Source organism: Nerophis ophidion, linkage group LG11 (genome assembly GCF_033978795.1).
Source record: "Nerophis ophidion isolate RoL-2023_Sa linkage group LG11, RoL_Noph_v1.0, whole genome shotgun sequence".
Classification (NCBI taxonomy): domain Eukaryota; kingdom Metazoa; phylum Chordata; class Actinopteri; order Syngnathiformes; family Syngnathidae; genus Nerophis; species Nerophis ophidion.
The window spans coordinates 21,472,798-21,493,144 of NC_084621.1; the positions used below are offsets into that span (position 1 = coordinate 21,472,798).

Here is a 20,347-nt window from a genome sequence, read left to right on the forward strand (position 1 = left end):
AAGCATAAATAAACTGAGAGTTTACCACCTCAGTCCTAGAACTAATTGAGCTTATAAGTTGAGACACAACTGTATTTATTTCGGATGTTTTTATTGATGTCTTGAGTGTGTGATGTATGGAATATTAAATGGCAAAAGCTCAAAATGCTGAACCCGAAAACTAAAATGGCTCAACCCAAAACGCTGCAACATGAAACAACGCAACTTCAAATAAATCAATTAAAAAACTAACGATGTACGAGTTGGCATTCTTCTACTAACTAAAATGGCTCAACCCAAGACGCTGACAACACGAAACGTCGCAATACAAAATGCTACACAAGCTGCAACACCAAATGGCGCAACATGACTGTAACACAAAACACCATCAACACGAAACAATGCAACACAAAATGCTACATGAATATTTTTGTACAGTGACAATTAATTACCAGATTAGATGATGCAAGCCCGACTAGCTCAGTCGGTGGAGACTCTTAATCTCAGGGTCGTGAGTTCGAGTCCCACGTCGGGCGGTTGATTTTTTCGCCAAGGAAATTCAGTACGAGACAGTGCAACACTTACAATAAAAACACAAACAAACCTGTAACGATGTGCAAAACGCTGCAACATGAAATGCAGAAAAACATGAAAAAGTGCGCCCCAAATCATGAAACATCGTGACACAAAACGTTCCAACACAAAACGTTCCAACGCAAAATGCTACATTAATATTTTTGTACGGTAACAATCACTCATCAACAACTTTTGTGCGGGCCCGGCTAGCTCAATCGGTAGAACATGAGACTCTTAATCTAAGGGTCATAAATTCGAGCCCCACGTTGGGCAAGTATATTTTGCTGAGGAAATCCAACATGAGACGGTGCTCCACCTCTCATAAATCAATAAAAAAAACTGTAGCGATGAGCGAGTTTGCATTCTTCTGCCAAACTCACTTAATTAATAATATTTTTCTTTTTGTACAGTAATAATCAATAAAGAGCGCATATGTAACTAAGAAACACCACAGCACGTAACGTGACATGTAACCCATCAAACTTTTACGGCAACAGCCCAAAATGCTGCACCTGAAAACTAAAATGGCTCAACCCAAAACGCTGCAACATGAAACAACGCAACATGAAATGCCGACAACACGAAATGTCGTGGCACGAAACGTCGCAACACGAAATGTTGCAACAGTTGTGACACCAAACGGAGCAACATGAAATACCGCGACCCAAATCATGAAACATCATAAGACAAAACGCCATCAACACGAAACGTTGCAACATGAAACAACGCAACATGAAATGCCGACAACACGAAATGTCGTGGCACGAAATGTCGCAACACGAAATGTTGCAACAGTTGTGACACCAAACGGAGCAACATGAAATACCGCGACCCAAATCATGAAACATCATAAGACAAAACGCCATCAACACGAAACGTTGCAACACAAAATGCTACATGAACATTTTTTTACAGTATCAATCACTTATCACGGTTTTGGATCCAGCTCAGTCGGTAGAACATGAGACTCCTAATCTCAGGGTCGTTGGTTTGAGCCCCACGTTAGGTGTTTGAATTTTGCCAAAGAAATTCATATCACGAGACAGTGCGACACTTCAAATAAATCAATTAAAAAAACTGTAACGATGTGCGAGTTCGCATTCTTCTGTTGAATTCACTTTATTAATAACATTTTTTTTTTGTACAGTAATAATATGTAGCTTATAAAGTTTAAAATCAAGTCTAAATAAATGATAAATGGGTTGTACTTGTATAGTGCTTTTCTACCTTCAAGGTACTCAAAGCGCTTTGACATTACTTTCACATTTACCCATTCACACACTGATGGAGGGAGCTGCCATGCAAGGCGCCAACCAGCACCCATCAGGAGCAAGGGTGAAGTGTCTTGCTCAGGACACAACGGACGTGACGAGGTTGGTACTAGGTGGGATTTGAACCAGGGACCCTCGGTTGCGCACGGCCACTCTCCCACTGCGCCACGCCGTCCCTAATAATCATATAAAAAGACAACTGTGTGTACGAAGGAAAAAGGTAGGAATAAAAACATGACTCATAAACATATAAGGGACACAATCTGAAAATGGACAAGGAACTATTTTTCACAAAAGTAGTGTTATTTGCATTTTTCACAGAAGCATTAATCAAATGACAGTGATACTGAACACTTTTCGCTTCAATGTTTCAAGAAGGTTCCACCAAGACTTGAACTTGGATCACTGGATTCAGAGTCCAGAGTGCTAACCATTACACCAGGGAACCTGTAAATGTACATGTAAAACAATGTGATCCTACAGTACACAGTACTTGATTGGATTTGATAGATTGTCATTGATCCCTTGAGTGTGTGATGTCTGAAAAACATAGGTCGAAGTTTAAAATCAAGTTTTAGGTCAAAAGTAAAAATAAATATGACTAAGTGAGTACGAGGTACAAAGTACTGACTGAAAACAGTACTTAAAAACTTTAGAGCTTGTCCAGGATTTGATACCAGGGTCTCTCATACCTTAAGCAAAAATACAGGAGTGGACCAACAAGACATGGAACAAGTCTTTCCAGAAAATCTCATGAAAAGTCAGATTTTAATAGGGGACACAATCTCAAAAATTGATTACCTTATTGCACTTTTATACTTATTGATCCCTTGAGTGTGTGATGTTTGAAAAAAAAAAAGTTCAAATCAAGCCTAAAGTCACAAATACAATGACAACTGTGAGAATGAGGAAGAAAGTTTTGATTGCAAAAAGGAGTACTAAAGAGGGCTTGTCCGGGAATTGAACCCGGGACCTCTCGCACACGAAGCGAGAATCATACGACTAGACCAACAAGCCCTGCATGCACATTTCCCCAACTGATCTCATGAAATGTGAAATTAGGGGACACAATCTGAAATGTTGTGGCAAACTTTTGACCAACATTTGAATTTACTACCATTTTCATGAACAAATCTATTATATCCATTCAAGTCCTCTTTACCGCATGATATTTATGTATTTAAGTACAGGTTCCACGGTGTAATGGTTAGCACTCTGGGCTTTGAATCCAGTGATCCAAGTTCAAGTCTTGGTGGAACCAATTTACGGGAAATTAAGTAATATGGTAATCATTAATAATACTGTTATTGATCAAATATTTTGGAGAATTCATATATGTTTAAGAGTCCTTTCTTTATTCATAGTCATGTTTGGATCAGCTAGTACTTTTCAATATATATTCTGTATACCAGTTTCTCTTTGTCTACAGAAGTTTGTATTGTTTTAGTCATTGGAATGTGAAAGGGATACATCCCCCTCTTTATTCCTATTCTGTCTTGATGGTCCTTCTTACTCAGCATAGAAATAAACTGAGGGTTTACCAACTCAGTCCTAGAACAAATAGAGCTCGTAATTTGAGACACAATTGTATTTATTTCGGATGTTTTTATTGATCTCTTGAGTGTTTGATGTATGAAATATTAAATGGCAAAATCCCAAAATGCTGCACCCGAAAACTAAAATGGCTCAACCCAAAACGCTGCAACATGAAACAACGCAAGATGAAATGCCGACAACAGGAAATGTCGTGGCACGAAACATCGCAACAGTAACAACCGTTTATCAAGGTAGAGCATGAGACTCTTAATCTCAGGGTCGTAATTTCGAGCCCCACATTGGGCGATTGAATTTTGCCAAGGAAATTCAACACGAGACAGTGCGACACTTTTCATAAATCAATAAAAAAAACGTAACAATGTTCGAGTTCACATTCTTCTACTAACTAAAATGGCTCAACCCAAAACGCTGCAACATGAAATGCCGACAACACGAAACGTCGCAATACAAAATGCTACATGAATATTTTTGAGATCAATGCAGGCCCGGCTAGCTCAGTCGGTAGAGCATGAGATTCTTAATCTCAGGGTCGTGGGTTTGAGCCCCATATTGGACTTTTAAATTTTTCCCAAGGAAATTCAACACGAACACTGCCACACTTTTAATAAATAAATAAAAAAACTGTAACGATGTGCAAAACGACGCAATATGAAATCTATCTATCTAAATACTGCATATTTCAGTTTTACTATAAAAAACAAAGTTGTCTTTGACAAAAAAGGCATAAAACCTTATTTGTTTTACTTTATATCAACCTCAAGTTGATATAGAGATTTACTGTAAGCATTAAATAAATAAATTAAATATATAATTCGACTCATTTTTAACATTTTAGTGACTGAGACCCTCTATGCTCCCCAGGAGACCTAAGGATTAAAAAAAAAAAATCCATATATTTTGTTATGGTTTGAAAATGAAAAATATCAAAATGGCCCCCGCATGCTTAAATTTTTCCGTGCGCGGCCCTCTGTGGAAAAAGTTTGGACACCCCTGGTGTATGCCTTCAGAAATTAGGCTAAAAATAGTTTACAATGAATTTCACAGTAAAAAGTAGAAAGAAATATGACTATGTGTGTACGAAGTAAAAAGTAATGACTGAACAAAGGATTTAAAGACATAAAAGCTTGTTCAGGATTTGAACCCAGACCATCGGAGAGGAGCAGCTTGTTAAGACTTTAGTTTAGGGGGCTACTTCATATGTTCATGTGGAAACTCGCTAGATACACCCCGAACCCAACTGGGACCCCCGTACCAAAACGGTTTAATACAAATACACGTACTGTTACACTCCTAGTTTTTATGGATCCCATAAGTGAGTGATGTCAATAAAAAAATGATCAAAATCAAGTCAAAAGTCACAAATGAAAAAAGTTATTATTGAAAAATATCTACTAATAAGAAACAATCTGAAATTGCACTTTTATCAACATTTAAGGAGCTCTCTTTTTCATGCTGCAGGACACTCTGAATATTATCCACTCCAGTTGTACAAGTTGGTTCCACCAAGACTTGAACTTGGATCACTGGAATCAAAGTCCAGAGTGCTAACCATTACACCATGCAATCTGTATAATTCCCCCAAATGATACTGCAGTAAACAGTAATTGATTGGATATAACAGATGTGTTTGATATTTTTTCATGAAAATGGTAGAAAACTAAAAATCCGAGACAGAGGGACGCTTCAAGCTGAGGACTCTCCCGCGGGTTAGATTTTTGACTGTGAACTTAATTTTGAACTTGTATCTCTTTTATTTTGACATCACACACTCAAGGGATCAATGACAATCTGCACAATCAAATACAGTTGGTTCTTACTTTACAAGCCCTATTTGTTCTAGGACTGATCTTGTAAACCCTTATTTGATTTGTGCATGAAGATGGTAGTAAATTAAATTTTTTGTTAAAATATTGTGTCCCCTATTAAACATTTGTTCAGCAATCCATGAATTGATTAACGTGGACCCCGACTTAAACAAGTTGAAAAACTTATTCGGGTGTTACCATTTAGCGGTCAATTCTACGGAATATGTACTGTACTGTGCAATCTACTAATAAAAGTTTTAATCAAACAATCAATCAAAATCCTGTTGCAGGGTTTGTTGGTCTTGGACAAGTCCTTGTGTTCAAATTATTTTAGGATTGTGTAGGTTCTATGGTGTAATGGTTTGGACTTTGAATTCAGTGATCCAAGTTTAAGTCTTGGTGGGACCAACTTGCAGTATTTAAGTGGACATTTTTCATCGATTGACTTAATGTATTCCTTCAGAAAATAGGATAAAAATAGTTTACAATGAAGTTCACAGTCAAAAGTAGAAAGAAATATGACTATCTGTGAGTGAGGTAAAAAGTAATGACTGAAAACAGGACTTAAAGGCTTGTCCAGGATTTGAACCCAGACCATCTCTCCCAATCTGAGCAAGAAGGATACGATGATACTAAGAAGTTCTGGACTGAGACTTACCAACGAATGTTCTGAAATGTGAAATTTTAATAGAGGACACAATCGGAAACTTGATTACCTTTTTGCACTTTGATACTTATTTAGATTCACTGACATTTTCATACATAGATGAACTAAGGGTTACCAGCTCAGTCCTAGAACAAACTGTGGTCATACATTTAGGTACCACTGTATTTGATAAGTCACAAATGTAACAACAATTGTGTGAACAAGAAAGACAAGTTATGATTAAAAATAGGACTTACAAACATATGGGCTTGTCCGGGAATTGAACTCGGGACCTCTCGCACCCTAAGCGAGAATCATAAAACTAGACCAACGAGCCTGAGGGACATAATACCAAACATCTTTTAAAAATGTTTTAATCCTTTAATAGGGGCCACAATCTGAAACTGTGCTTTTAACACATATTTTGATTGACTACCTTTTTCATGCATAAATAAACTGAGGGTTTACCACCTCAGTCCTAGAACTAATAGAGCTTATAAATTGAGACACAACTGTATTTTTTTCAGAGATTTTTGTTGATCTCTTGAGTGTGTGATGTATGGAATATTGATGTAAAAGTTTTAAGTCACACATTTAAAGACAAGTGTGTGTACGAGGGAACAAGTTCTTACTAAAAACAGGATTTATAAACATATAAGAGCTCAATTAGAAACTGGATTACAACATTGTACTTTTAAGCCAAATTTAGGCTCATTCCTTTTTTCATGTAAAAATACTTAAAAGGATGTCAGGATTTACTAAACACTAATCACTCTCAATGTGACAAGGAGGTTCCACCAAGACTTGAACTTGGATCACTGGATTCAGAGTCCAGAGTGCTAACCATTACACCATGGAACCTGTGTACAAACCCCTAAATAAAGTGATCCAACAGTAAACAGTACTGATGAACTTTGATAGATTTTCATTGACACCTTGAGTGTAAGTTGTCAGGAAAATGGAGGGAAACGTTTAAATCAAGTATAAAGTAAAAAAAAAAAGACAAGACTTGTGACTGTGTGTACGAGGGGAAAAGTCATGACTAAAAACAGGAATTATAAACACAAGTACTCGTCGGAGTTCAATAAATCTCATGAAATGTGAGATTTTAATAAAGGACACAATCTGACATTGTGTCAAAACTTTTAACCATTTTTTAATTCATACCTGAAGAAAGCAGTGAATCCAAATTTGGGTTAAAAGTGCAAAGTTTTAACCCAGTTTCAGATTGTGTCCCCTATTAAAATCTCACATTTTATTTGAGATTTGTACAGCAATCATGTTGCAGGGTTTGTTGGTCTTGGACAAGTCCTTGTGTTAAAATTATAATTCCTGTTCTCAGTCATGACTTTTCCCCTCGTACACACAGTCACAAGTCTTGTCTTTTTTTCAATTTTAGACTTGATTTAAAAGTTTCCCTCCATTTTCCTGACAACTTACACTCAATAAAACTCTATCAAAGTATATCAATACTGTGTACTGTAGGATCACATTGTTTTACATGTACATTTACAGGTTCCATGGTGTAATGGTTAGCACTCTGGACTTTGAATCCAGTGATCCAAGTTCAAGTCTTGGTGGGACCAACTTGTAAATATACAGTGTTCAGTATGATTCACCTGAATATCTTTTAAATGAAAAATAAATCAAAATTAAATTAAAGAATGTGTTAAAAGTGCGGTTTGGTATTATAGTCCGTAGTAAGAGTTTATATTTTCGCCACATTAATTTTCAGGGCTTGTTGGTCTATTCTAAAGAAATTCAATTTCCAGACAAGCCCTTGTGTTTATAAGTCTTATTTATAATCAGATCATTTCTCCTGGTACACACAGTTGTTGTTACATTTGTGACTTTAGACTTGATTTTCATCATTTTTGCAGACATCACACACTCAAGGGATCAATGACAATCTATCAAATCCAATCAAGTACTGTGTACTGTAGGATCACATTATTTTACATGTACATTTACAGGTTCCATGGTGTAATGGTTAGCACTCTGGACTCTGAAGCCAGTGATCCAAGTTCAAGTCCTGGTGGAACCTTCTTGTAACATTGGAGTGAATTTAAATTTGGCTTAAAAGTACAGTGCTGTAGTCCAGTTTCTATCTGTGCTCTTATGTTTATAAGTCCTGTTTTTAGTAAGAACTTTTTCCCTCGTACACACAAATGTCTTTACAGTTGTGACTTTAAACTTTTTCATCAATATTCTATACATCACACATTCAAGAGATCAATAAAATCAATAAAAATCTCCGAAATAAATTCAACTTACGAGCTCTATTAGTTCTAGGACTGAGGTGGTAAACCCCCAGTTTATTTATGCATGAAAATGGTAGTCAATCAAAATATGTGTTAAAAGCACAGTTTCAGATTTTGGCCCCTATTAAAAGATTACAACATTTTTTAAAGGATGTATTCCATTGTGTTTTTAAGGCTTGTTGGTCTAGTCGTATGATTCTCGCTTAGGGTGCGAGAGGTCCCGGGTTCAATTCCCGGACAAACCCTTATGTTTGCAAGTCCCATTTTTAATCATAACTTGTCTTTCTTGTGCACACAGTTGTTGTCACATTTGTGACTTATCAAATACAGTGGTACCTACATTTATGACCACAGTTTGTTCTAGGACTGAGCTGGTAACCCTTAGTTCATCCATGTATGAACATGTCAGTGGATCTAAGTAAGTATAAAAGTGCAAAGAGTTCCAGATTGTGTCCCCATTAAAATCTCACAATTCATAACATTTGTTGGTAAATCTCTTTCCAGGACCTCTTAGTATCGTCGTATCCTTCTTGCTCAGAGTGTGAGGGATAGTCTGGGTTCAAATCCTGGATAAGCCTTTATATCTTTAAGTCCTGTTTTCAGTCATTACTTTTTATCTCGTACACACATATTCATATTTATTTCTACTTTTGACTGTGAACTTCATTGTAAACTATTTTTATCCTATTTTCTGAGGGTATGGACTAAATCAATCAATGAAAAATGTCTACTTAAATACTGCAAGTTGAATCCACCAAGACTTGAACTTGGATCACTGTATTTCTTTGGCGTATGAATTTTGCCAAAGAAATTCATACCACGAGACGGTGAGACACTTCAAATAAATCAATTAAAAAAACTGTAACGATGTGCAAGTTCGCATTCTTCTGTTAAATTCACTTTATTAATAATATTTTTCTTTTTGTACAGTAATATTATGTAGCTTAGAAAGTTTAAAATCAAGTTTAAAATCACATAAAAAGACAACTGTGTGTACGAGGGAAAAAGGTAGGAATAAAAACATGACTCATAAACATATAAGGGACACAATCTGAAAATGGACAAGGAACTATTCTTCACAGAAATGTTGTTTATTTGCATTTTTCTCAGAAGCATTAATCAAATGACAGTGATACTGAACACTTTTCACTCTAAGGTTACAAGATGGTCCCACCAAGTCTTGAACTTGGATCACTGGATTCAGAGTCCAGAGTGCTAACCATTACACCAGGGAACCTGTAAATGTACATGTAAAACTATGTGATCCTACAGTACACAGTACTTGATTGGATTTGATAGATTGTCATTGATCCCTTGACTGCGTGATGTCTGAAAAACATAGGTCGAAGTTTAAAATCAAGTTTTAGGTCAAAAGTAAAAATAAATATGACTAAGTGAGTACGAGGTACAAAGTACTGACTGAAAACAGGACTTGAACACTTTAGAGATTGTCCAGGATTTGATACCAGGGTCTATCGTACCTTAAGCAAAAATACAGGAGTGGACCAACAAGACATGGAACAAGTCTTTCCAGAAAATCTCATGAAACGTCAGATTTTAATAGGGGACACAATCTGAAACTTGATTACCTTATTGCACTTTTATACTTATTGATCCCTTGAGTGTGTGATGTTTGAAAAAAAAAAAGTTCAAATCAAGCCTAAAGTCACAAATACAATAACAACTATGTGAATGAGGAAGAAAGTTATGATTGCAAAAAGGAGTACTAAAGAGGGCTTGTCCGGGAATTGAATCCTGGACCTCTCGCACCCGAAGCGAGAATCATACGACTAGACCAACAAGCCCTGCATGCATATTTCCCCAACTGATCTCATGAAATGTGAAATTAGGGGACACAATCTGAAATGTTGTGGCAAACTTTTGACCAACATTTTAATTTACCACAATTTTCATGAACAAATCTATTATATCCATTCAAGTCCTCCTTACCGCATGATATTTTAGTATTTAAATACAGGTTCCATGGTGTAATGGTTAGCACCCTGGACTTTGAATCCAGTGATCCAAGTTCAAGTCTTGGTGGGACCAATTTACGGTAAATTAAGTACTATGGAAATCATTAATAATACTGTTATTAATAAAATATTTTGGAGAATTCATATATGTTTAAGAGTCCTTTCTTTATTCATAGTCATGTTTGGATCAGCTAGTACTTTTCAATATATATTCTGTATACCAGTTTCTCTTTGTCTACAGAAGTCTGTATTGTTTTAGTCATTGGAATGTGAAAGGGATACATCCCCCTCTTTATTCCTATTCTGTCTTGATGGTCCTTCTTACTCAGCATAGAAATAAACTGAGGGTTTACCACCTCAGTCTTAGAACAAATACAGCTCGTAAGTTGAGACACAACTGTATTTATTTCGGATGTTTTTATTGATCTCTTGAGTGTTTGATGCAAGGAATATTAAATGGCAAAAGCCCAAAATGCTGCACCCGAAAACTAAAATGGCTCAACCCAAAACGCTGCAACATGAAACAACGCAAGATGAAATGCCGACAACACGAAATGCCGTGGTACGAAACATCGCAACAGTAACAATCATTCATCAAGGTAGAGCATGAGACTCTTAATCTCAGGGTCGTGGGTTCGAGCCCCACATTGGGTGATTGAATTTTGCCAAGGAAATTCAACACGAGACAGTGTGACACTTCAAATAAATCAATAAAAAAACTGTAACGATGTGCGAGTTCGCATTCTTCTACTAACTAAAATGGCTCAACCCAAAACGCTGCAACATGAAATGCCGACAACACGAAACTTCGCAATACAAAATGCCAGAGGTGTGGACTCGAGTCGGACTCGAGTCATGAATTTGATGACTTTAGACTCGACTTGACAAAATGTAAAACGACTTGCAACTCGACTTAGACTTTAACATCAATGACTTGTGACTTGACTTGGACTTGAGCCTTTTGACTTGACATGACTTGCAACTTTCCCCAAAACCCAAAGATTAAAAAGTTATTCAGGAGCGCTCCGTATCTTCCATTGTGTCCGCAAGTGTGTCAGTGTGTGCGGTGACAGCCTGTGCGCTACCTGTCAGTACAACAGCCAATCAAATTACATCCACGTTATTTTCGTCACACAGCATTCATCCAATCAAATTGCAGGAAAACCAACGAAGAAGAGCTCTCAATCAATAGAAGAATATGTGAGGAAAAATCATGCCATAAAGTGTTTCGTTCGGGTATTAAAACTACAACTTGGTTAACAAAAAAGTAATTGCCGTATGCAAAACTTGCGGTTGGAAGATTACAGACGGAGACGCAACAACTTCCAACTTCGTTCGACATTTAAAGTTGCACAAAGAAGGGTACGTTTTGAATGCAAACTAAAGTTTATTGGCTGAGTAACGTAACTTTTATGTGTTGTGTAGTTAAATCAGTGAGGCTGTAAACTCACTGCTAACGTTATAACCATAGACATCATATAAGGGTACACAGCATCGAGCGCTACTGCCTGTTGCCGCTGACGTGACGCGGGGCCGCCATCTTGGAGTGGTGATCCGCTCCACTCAGGGCAATTCCTTTGGCAGGAGCAATGAACTGTCAGCACATTTAATTCATATTACCTCACTGAATACCACTGATATTCACAAGCTTTTTTTGTCATACGTGTAACTATGATAAAGGACACATGTCTTGGCGTGTTCATAATTTGCTTAACAGAAATAGAATATTCTTATATGCTATAAGTGACCAGATATCTGAGATAAAAACTGGGAATAATAATCCCAGAGAAGGGGGAAAAAAACAGTCAACTATTTTTAAATTGAAGAAACAATATGATTAGGTTATATGTACATGCGTATATCCTACATAAACAATGTATGAATACATTAGATATCTATATATCTTACTGACCTATAGACCAGTGGTTCTCAAATGGGGGTACTTGAAGGTATGCCAAGGGGTACATGATTTTTTTTTATGTTCTAAAAATAGCAACAATTCAAAATCCTTTATAAATATATTTATTGAATAATACTTCAACAAAATATGAATGTAAGTTCATAAACTGTGGGGAAAAAAATGCAACAATGCAATATTCAGTGTTGACAGCTAGATTTTTTGCAGACATGTTCCATAAATATTGATGTTAAAGATTTATTTTTTGTGAAGAAATGTTTGGAATGAAGTTCATGAATCCAGATGGATTTCTATTACAATCCACAAAGAGGGCATTTTAAGTTGATTAATTTTATGTGTAGAAATCTTTATTTAAAATTGAATCACTTGTTTATTTTTCAACAAGTTTTTAGTTATTTTTACATCTTTTTTTTTTTTCAAATAGTTCAAGAAAGACCACTACAAATGAGCAATATTTTGCACTTTTATACAATTTAATGAATCAGAAACTGATGACATAGTGCTGTATTTTACTTGATCTCTTTTTTCAACCAAAAATGCTTTGCTCTGATTAGGAGGTACTTGAATTAAAAACATGTTCACAGGGGGTACATCACTGAAAAGGGGTTAAGAACCACCGTTATAGACTTTATCTCTGTTGCTGCAACAGCAGAGAGTTTATTCTGTCTTGACACTTTGTATTGATATTTTCTATTACATTCTTTCCTTAAATGCTCATGTTTACAGTGATTGTTTTATATGTATTTTTCATGTATGTTGCTTTGGATAAAAGTGTCTGTCAAATACTTAAACATATATAAACACCTGCAAGTCTTTATATCAGCCAAAACTACCATTCTGTTTTACTGAATTCAGAATAAAACCAAATTCTGTCTTACTCAACAAAGTTAGTATTTGAATATTGTTAGGTGAAGATTTATTTCTGGTTACAATTATACTGTTAGGAGAGTATTGTCTTATGTTTTGCCTAAAATGAGAATGCATCATAATCAGTGGCGGCTGGTGAATTTTGTTTTAGGTGGGGCTTAAAGTTTGTAAACCAAATACCTGTAGGGGGGTCATCCAACCCCAGAAGATTTATTTGTGATTTTCACATACAAATATTGTAGTTCTTTGCTCCTTCTGAATTCTGTGGTAATATTTTCAGAAAATACATCCAATAGTATGTCAATGTCAAATCTTACTTGTGAAAAGTAATCCCCCAATTGCTATTTTCAACAGTCCGCTCATTTGAGCAGGATAACACTTAATATCAGCCCAGCATCTTTGTTTTGTACCTGTCAACTGTCAGTTTAGGCTGCTCGCCGGCTCTTCATCACCACTTCAAGATGGCGGCCAAATTGCTCACGTCACAGCAGCCGATTCTGCGTCTACTTATAAGATGTCTATGGTTATAACGTCATTGCAAACAAGGCAATCTGTTGCGTCCACTGCAGTTTGCTACCTTATTCATACTTTTTGTCAAGTTAATTTTTGTAAGCAGGGTTTCATGAGGTACCTACACATAACATTAAGTTAGTGAATGTATCACACACAGTAACGTAACGTTAGACGGCGGTCAGCAGCACCGTGTATTTTAGCCACCTACAAAAAGACAAACATAGTCAAATAAAGGTCAGTTAAAATGTAAGCTATATTAAGAATATGTGTACATATTCTATAGAGCCCTGACATCTAAAAAGTACAGCACTGTTCATTGTTATGTTCATGTATTTGTTATGTTTTTTTATGTGTACGCACACATAAACACATATACAGTGTGAGATGAGATCAATGAGATAAGGTAAGAACAGGATAGAAACTGCTATGGAACTAGTTACAATGCAATATTCCATGGAAATACAATGTTAACACTTTTGTGCAAATAAGTACAGTTGCACTTGTTTTTTCCAAATGTGTTTATACTGTAAAGGAATGAGTTAAATGTTTAAAATAACTGGTTAGTAGGGCTATTACGAAGTGCAATGTCAGCACTATTTTTTTTATAATGAATACATACAGCGTTTTAAAAGCATACACAATCTGTGTAAATATATTAGTCTGTGGTTAAAAAGACTTGAAATGACTCGAAACTCAAAATGCAGGACTTGGGACTTGACTTGAGACTTTCCAGTATTGACTTTGGACTTGACTCGGGACTTGCCTGTCTTGAATCGGGACTTGACTCGAGACTTGAGGGCAAAGAGTTGAGACTTACTTGTGACTTGCAAAACAATGACTTGGTCCCACCTCTGCAAAATGCTACAACAGCTGCAACACCAAATGGCGCAACATGATCGTAACACAAAACGCCATCAACACGAAACGATGTAACACAAAATGCTACATGAATATTTTTGTACAGTCACGAGTAATTTTCAAGGTAGACAATGCAGGCTCAGTCGGTAGAGCATGAGACTCTTAATCTCAGGGTCGTGGGTTCGAGCCCCACATTGGGCGGTTAAATTTTTTTCCAAGGAAATTCAACACAAACACGGCCACACTTCTAATAAATAAACAAAAACCTGTTACGATGTGCAAAATGCTGCAACATGAAACAACGCAACATGAAATGCCGACAACACGAAATGTCGCGGCACGAAACGTCACAACATGAAATGCTGTGACACCAAACGACACAACACGAAATAGCGCGACCCAAATCATGAAACATCATAACACAAAACACTGTCAACAAGAAACGTTGCAACACAAAATGCTACATGAACATTTTTGAACGGTATCACTCCCATATCAAGGTTCTCCAGGCTAGCTCAGTTGGTAGAGCATGAGACTCTTAATCTCAGGGTCGTGGGTTCGAGCCCCACGTTGGGCGTTGGAAGTTTGCCAAAGAATTTCAATTGACGAGACGGTGCGACACTTCAAATAAATCAACTAAAAAAACTATAACGATGTGCGAGTTCGCATTCTTCTGTTAAATTCACTTTATTAATAATATTTTTCTTTTTGTACAGTACTAATATGTATCTTAGAAAGTTTAAAATCAAGTTTAAAATCACATAAGAAGACAACTGTGTACGTGGGAAAAAGGTAGGAATAAAAACATGACTCATAAACATATAAGGGACACAATCTGAAAATGGTCAAGGAACTATTCTTCACAGAAATGTTGTTTATATGCATTTTTCACGGAAGCATTAATCAAACAACAGTGATACTGAACACTTTTCACTCTAAGGTTACAAGACAGTTCCACCAAGACTTGAACTTGGATCACTGGATTCAGAGTCCAGAGTGCTAACCATTACAGCATGGAACCTGTAAATGTACATGTAAAACAATGTGATCCTACAGTACACAGTACTTGATTGGATTTGATAGATTGTCATTGATCCCTTGTGTGTGTGTGATGTCTGAAAAACATAGGTCAAAGTTTAAACAAGCCTTTCCAGAAAATCTAATGAAACGTCAGATTTTAATAGGGGACACAATCTGAAACTTGATTACTTTATTGCATTTTTATACTTGTTGATCACTTGAGTGTGTGATGTTTGAAAACAATGTTCAAATCAAGCCTAAAGTCAAATACAATAACAACTGTGTGTATGAGGAAGAAAGTTATGATTGCAAAAAGGAGTACTAAAGAGGGTTTGTCCGGGAATTGAACCCGGGACCTCTCGCACCCGAAGCGAGAATCATACGACTAGAGCAACAAACCCTGCATGCATAATTGCCCAATTAATATCATGAAATGTGAAATTAGAGGACACAATCTGATATGTTGTGGCAAACTTTTGACCAACATTTTAATTTACTACCATTTTCATGAACAAATGTCAAACAACATCTCTTATATCCAATCAAGTACTCTTTACTGCAGGATAATTTTGGTTAACTTACAGGTTCCATGGTGTAATGGTTAGCAGTCTGGACTTTGAATCCAGTGATCCAAGTTCAAGTCTTGGTGGAACCGATTTTCTGTATTTTAGTGGCAAATTGTTCAGTAATAATAGGTTTTAATGGATCCCTTGAATGTGTGATGTCTGGAAAGTTGTTCAAAATCAAGTCTGAAGCCACAAATGTAACGACACATGTTTGTACCAGGGAAATATTGGATTGGATATATAGCACCCGAAGTGAGAATCATACGACGAGACCAACAAGGCCTGTAAAATAACTTTGCATAAATCCTTAAAAAATTTAACATTTTAATAGATGACACGATTTGAAACTGTGCTTTTAACACATATTTTGATTGACTACCATTTTCATGCAAAAATAAACTGAGGGTTTACCACCTCAGTCCTAGAACTAATAGAGCTCGTAAATTGAGACACAACACAAAATGCTCCATGAATTTTTTTGTACAGAAATGATTAATTACCAGATTAAATGATGTGACCCCGGCTAGCTCAGTCGGTAGAGCATGAGACTCTTAATCTCAGGGTCGTGGGTTCGAGCCCCACGTTGGGCGGTTGATTTTTTCGCTAAGGAAATTCAGTACGAGACATTGCTACACTTACAATAAAAAAATAAAAAAAACCTGTAACGATGTGCAAAACGCTGCAACATGAAATGCAGAAAAACATGAAAAAGTGCGCCCCAAATCATGAAACATCGTAATACAAAACATCATCAACACGAAACGTTCCAACACAAAATGCTACATGAATATTTTTGTATGGTAACAATCACTCATCAAAAGTCTTTATGTGGTCCCGGCTAGCTCAGTCGGTAGGGCATGAAACTCTTAATATCAGCGTCGTGAGTTCGAGCCCCATGTTCGGTGGTTCAATTTTTCGCCATGGAAATTCAACACGAGACAGTGCTACACTTCTAGTAAAAAAAAAAAAAAAAAAAACTTTTACGATTTGCAAAACGCTGCAACATAAATGCCAACAACATGAATTAGCACGGCCCAAATCATGAAACATCATAACACGAAACGCCATCAACACGAAACATAGTAATATGGGCCCGGCTAGCTCAGTCTGTAGAGCATGAGACTCAGGGTCGTGGGTTCGAGCCCCACGTTGGGCGATTAAATTTTGCCGAGGAAATCCAACATGAGACAGTGCTCCACTTCTCATAAATCAATGAAAAAAAACTGTAGCGATGTGCTAGTTTGCCTTCTTCTGATAAACTAACATAATTAATAAAATATTTCTTTGTACAGTAATAATCAATAAAGAGCGCATATGTAACTAAGAAACGCCGCAGCACATAACTCCGTGACATGAATCGCATCAAACTTATGTGACAAAAGCCCAAAATGCTGCACCCGAAAACTAAAATGGCTCAACCCAAAACGCTGCAACATGAAACAACGCAACATAAAATGCCGACAACACGAAATATCTTGGCACGAAACATCGCAACACGAAATGTTGCAACAGCTGTGACACCAAACAGGGCAACATGAAATAGCTCGACCAAAATCCTAAAACATCATAACACAAAACGAAACGTTGCAACACTAAATGCTACATGAACATTTTTGTACAGTATCAATCACTTATCGAGTTTCTCCAGCTCAGTCGGTAGACCATGAGACTCTTAATCTCAGGGTCGTGGGTTCAAGCCCCACGTTGTGCGTTTGACTTTTGCCAAAGAAATTCAATTCACGAGACGGTGCGACACTTCAAATAAATCAATCAAAAAAGCTGTAACGATGTGCGAGTTCGCATTCTTCTGTTAAATTCACTTTATTAATAATATTTTTCTTTTTGTACAGTAATAATCAATAAAGAGCGCATATGTAGCTTAGAAAGTTTTAAAACAAGTTTAAAATCACATAAAAAGACAACTGTGTGTACGAGGTAAAAAGGTAGGAATAAAAACATGACTCATAAACATATAAGGGACACAATCTGAAAATGGACAAGAAACTATTCTTCACAGAAATGTTGTCTGTTTGCATTTTTCACAGAAGCATTGACCAAATGGAGGTGATATTAAACACTAATGATTTCAATGTATTTCAAGAATGCTCCAGCAAGACTTGAACTTGGATCAGTGGATTCAGAGTCCAGAGTGCTAACCATTACACCATGGAACCTGTAAATGTACATGTAAAACAATGTGATCCTACAGTACACAGGCTTTGATTTGATTTGATAGGTAACTTAGATTTATATTGCGCTTTTCTAAACACTCAAAGCGCTAACAGAAGAGAGGTACTCAACATTCATTCACACCTGGTGGTGGTAAGCTACATAAGAAGCCACAGCTGCCCTGGGGTAGACTGACGGAAGCGTGGCTGCCAGTTTGCACCTACGGCCCCTCCTACCACCACCTATCATTCATTCATCCATGGAGTGAGGTGCACTGGGGGGTAAGGGTGAAGTGTCCTTCCCAGGTACACAAAGGAAGTGAATTTTTGGATGTCGATAGGGGGGAAGCGAACCTGCAACCCTCAGGTTTCTGGCCGGCCGCTCTACCCACTATGTTATGCCGCTCCATTAGATATGCTGTCATTGATTCTTTGAGTGTGTGCCAGCAGAGAAAAAGGAAATACAAGTTCAAAATTAAGTTCACAGTCAAAAATCTAACCTGCAGGAGAGTCGTCAGCTAGAAGCGTCCCTCTGTCTCGGACTCTCTCGTCGTCATGTGACTTTTGCTTACGAATTTATCTTCCCTCTGATTGGCCCGTCTGTAATGTTTCACCCTAACCTTAGCCAATCATCATGGATTTTCTCCATACGTATGGATGTTGTCAATCATCAAGGTCATTGTGTTTTCTACGGATGTTCTCTCTCTCATTTTCTCTCTATGTAGCTTTGATTTAAGCTACCTCGCTATATGGGTCGAAAAGTAACTAAGCTACAAGAAAAGCTACTCGTAAAAAAAATTGCTAAGTAACTGCAATGCTACTGGAAAATGTAGTTGAACTACGTAGCTTAGCTACATCTAGCTTGTTACTGCCCATCACTACATGTATATAAATATATGTTTATATAGACCAAGTCCTGAAACAAGATTGTCCAACTAATTTCAATAAATGTGTGATTTTAATAGGGGACATAATCTGAAACTCGGTTACCTTATTGCACTTTTAAGCATATTTAGTTTCACTGACATATTCATACATAGATGAACTAAGGGTTACCAGCTCAGTCCTAGAACAAACTGTGGTCTAAAACCTAGGTACCATTGTTACTAATCCCTTGAGCATGTGATGTTTGAAAAAATTGTTAAAATCAAGTCTTGAGTCACAAATACAATGGCAACTGTTTGTATGAGGAAGAAAGTTATGATTGCAAAAAGAAGTACTAAAGGGAGCTAGTCCGGGAATTGAACCCGGGACCTCTCACACCCGAAGCGAGAATCATACGACTAGACCAACAAGCCCTGGAAGATAACGTGGCATAAATCCTGAAAAAAAATTAAATATGTTATTGGTGACACTATTTGAAACTGTGCTTTTAACACATGTTTTGATTGACTACCATTTTCATGCATAAATAAACTGAGGGTTTACCACCTCAGTCCTAGAACTAATAGAGCTTGTAAGTTGAGACACAAATGTAATTATTTCGGATGTTTTTATTGAGTGTGTGATGTATGGAATATTAAATGGCAAAAGCTCAAAATGCTGCACCCGAAAACTAAAATGGCTCAACCCAAAACGCTGCAACATGAAACAACGTAACTTCAAATAAATCAATAAAAAAAACTGTAATGATGTGCAAATTCGCATTCTTCTACTAACTAAAATGGCTCAACCCAAAACGCTGACAACACGAAACGTCGCAATACAAAATACTACAACAGCTGCAACAACAAATGACGCAACATGACTGTAACACAAAACGCCATCAACACGAAACGATGTAACACAAAATGCTACATGAATATTTTTGTACAGTCACGAGTAATCTTCAAGGTAACCAAAAGAGGCCCGGCTATCTCAGTCGGTAGAGCATGAGACTCTTAATCTCAGGGTCGTGGGTTCGAGCCCCACGTTGGGCGGTTGATTTTTTCGCCTCGGAAATTCAGCACGAGACAGTGCTACACTTCTAATAAAAAAAATTGAAAAAAACTGTAACAATGTGCAAAACACTGCAACATGAAATGCGGACGACATGAAAAAGTGCGGCTCAAATCATGAAACATCGTAACACAAAACGTTCCAACGCAAAATGCTACATTAATATTTTTGTACGGTAACAATCACTCATCAACAATTTTTATGCGGGCCCGGCGAGCTCAGTCGGTAAAACATGAGACTCTTAATCTCAGGGTCGTGGGTTCGAGCCCCACGTTGGGCAAGTAAATCTTGCCGAGGAAATCCAACATGAGACGGTGCTCCACCTCTCATAAATCAATTAAAAAAACTGTAGCGATGAGCGAGTTCGCATTCTTCTACTAAACTATCTTAATTAATAATATTTTTCTTTTTGTACAGTAATAATCAAT

The 20,347-nt window shown here is 37.0% G+C and overlaps 1 long non-coding RNA gene and 16 other non-coding genes across 17 annotated transcripts in view; 9 read left to right on the plus strand and 8 right to left on the minus strand.

Annotated features, from left to right (window-relative positions):
- The window catches only part of LOC133561396 (uncharacterized), a 165,460-nt gene extending 154,430 nt beyond the window's left edge, over positions 1-11,030 (minus strand). Inside the window, exon 1 of the long non-coding RNA XR_009808673.1 lies at positions 10,941-11,030. This is a non-coding gene — a long non-coding RNA (uncharacterized LOC133561396). The remainder of the gene's footprint in view (positions 1-10,940) is intronic.
- Positions 2,203-2,274, minus strand: trnaq-cug (transfer RNA glutamine (anticodon CUG)). Its single transcript has one exon. It is a non-coding gene; the product is annotated as a tRNA-Gln (tRNA).
- trnat-cgu (transfer RNA threonine (anticodon CGU)) lies at positions 2,772-2,843 on the minus strand. Its single transcript has one exon. It is a non-coding gene; the product is annotated as a tRNA-Thr (tRNA).
- Positions 3,016-3,087, plus strand: trnaq-uug (transfer RNA glutamine (anticodon UUG)). The gene has a single exon. It is a non-coding gene; the product is annotated as a tRNA-Gln (tRNA).
- On the minus strand, positions 4,878-4,945 carry trnaq-uug (transfer RNA glutamine (anticodon UUG)). The gene has a single exon. It is a non-coding gene; the product is annotated as a tRNA-Gln (tRNA).
- trnaq-cug (transfer RNA glutamine (anticodon CUG)) lies at positions 6,624-6,695 on the minus strand. The gene has a single exon. It is a non-coding gene; the product is annotated as a tRNA-Gln (tRNA).
- On the plus strand, positions 7,349-7,420 carry trnaq-uug (transfer RNA glutamine (anticodon UUG)). Its single transcript has one exon. It is a non-coding gene; the product is annotated as a tRNA-Gln (tRNA).
- On the plus strand, positions 7,807-7,878 carry trnaq-cug (transfer RNA glutamine (anticodon CUG)). The gene has a single exon. It is a non-coding gene; the product is annotated as a tRNA-Gln (tRNA).
- Positions 8,269-8,340, plus strand: trnap-agg (transfer RNA proline (anticodon AGG)). Its single transcript has one exon. It is a non-coding gene; the product is annotated as a tRNA-Pro (tRNA).
- trnaq-cug (transfer RNA glutamine (anticodon CUG)) lies at positions 9,261-9,332 on the minus strand. Its single transcript has one exon. It is a non-coding gene; the product is annotated as a tRNA-Gln (tRNA).
- On the plus strand, positions 10,073-10,144 carry trnaq-uug (transfer RNA glutamine (anticodon UUG)). The gene has a single exon. It is a non-coding gene; the product is annotated as a tRNA-Gln (tRNA).
- Positions 11,031-14,731: 3,701 nt separating the features above from the next.
- On the plus strand, positions 14,732-14,810 carry trnak-cuu (transfer RNA lysine (anticodon CUU)). The gene has a single exon. It is a non-coding gene; the product is annotated as a tRNA-Lys (tRNA).
- A 366-nt stretch (positions 14,811-15,176) lies between these two features.
- Positions 15,177-15,248, minus strand: trnaq-cug (transfer RNA glutamine (anticodon CUG)). Its single transcript has one exon. It is a non-coding gene; the product is annotated as a tRNA-Gln (tRNA).
- Positions 15,249-15,575: 327 nt separating this feature from the next.
- trnap-cgg (transfer RNA proline (anticodon CGG)) lies at positions 15,576-15,647 on the minus strand. The gene has a single exon. It is a non-coding gene; the product is annotated as a tRNA-Pro (tRNA).
- Positions 15,648-15,830: 183 nt separating this feature from the next.
- On the plus strand, positions 15,831-15,902 carry trnaq-uug (transfer RNA glutamine (anticodon UUG)). Its single transcript has one exon. It is a non-coding gene; the product is annotated as a tRNA-Gln (tRNA).
- Positions 15,903-16,330: 428 nt separating this feature from the next.
- trnak-cuu (transfer RNA lysine (anticodon CUU)) lies at positions 16,331-16,403 on the plus strand. The gene has a single exon. It is a non-coding gene; the product is annotated as a tRNA-Lys (tRNA).
- Positions 16,404-19,827: 3,424 nt separating this feature from the next.
- On the plus strand, positions 19,828-19,900 carry trnak-cuu (transfer RNA lysine (anticodon CUU)). The gene has a single exon. It is a non-coding gene; the product is annotated as a tRNA-Lys (tRNA).
- The last annotated feature ends 447 nt before the right edge of the window (positions 19,901-20,347 follow it).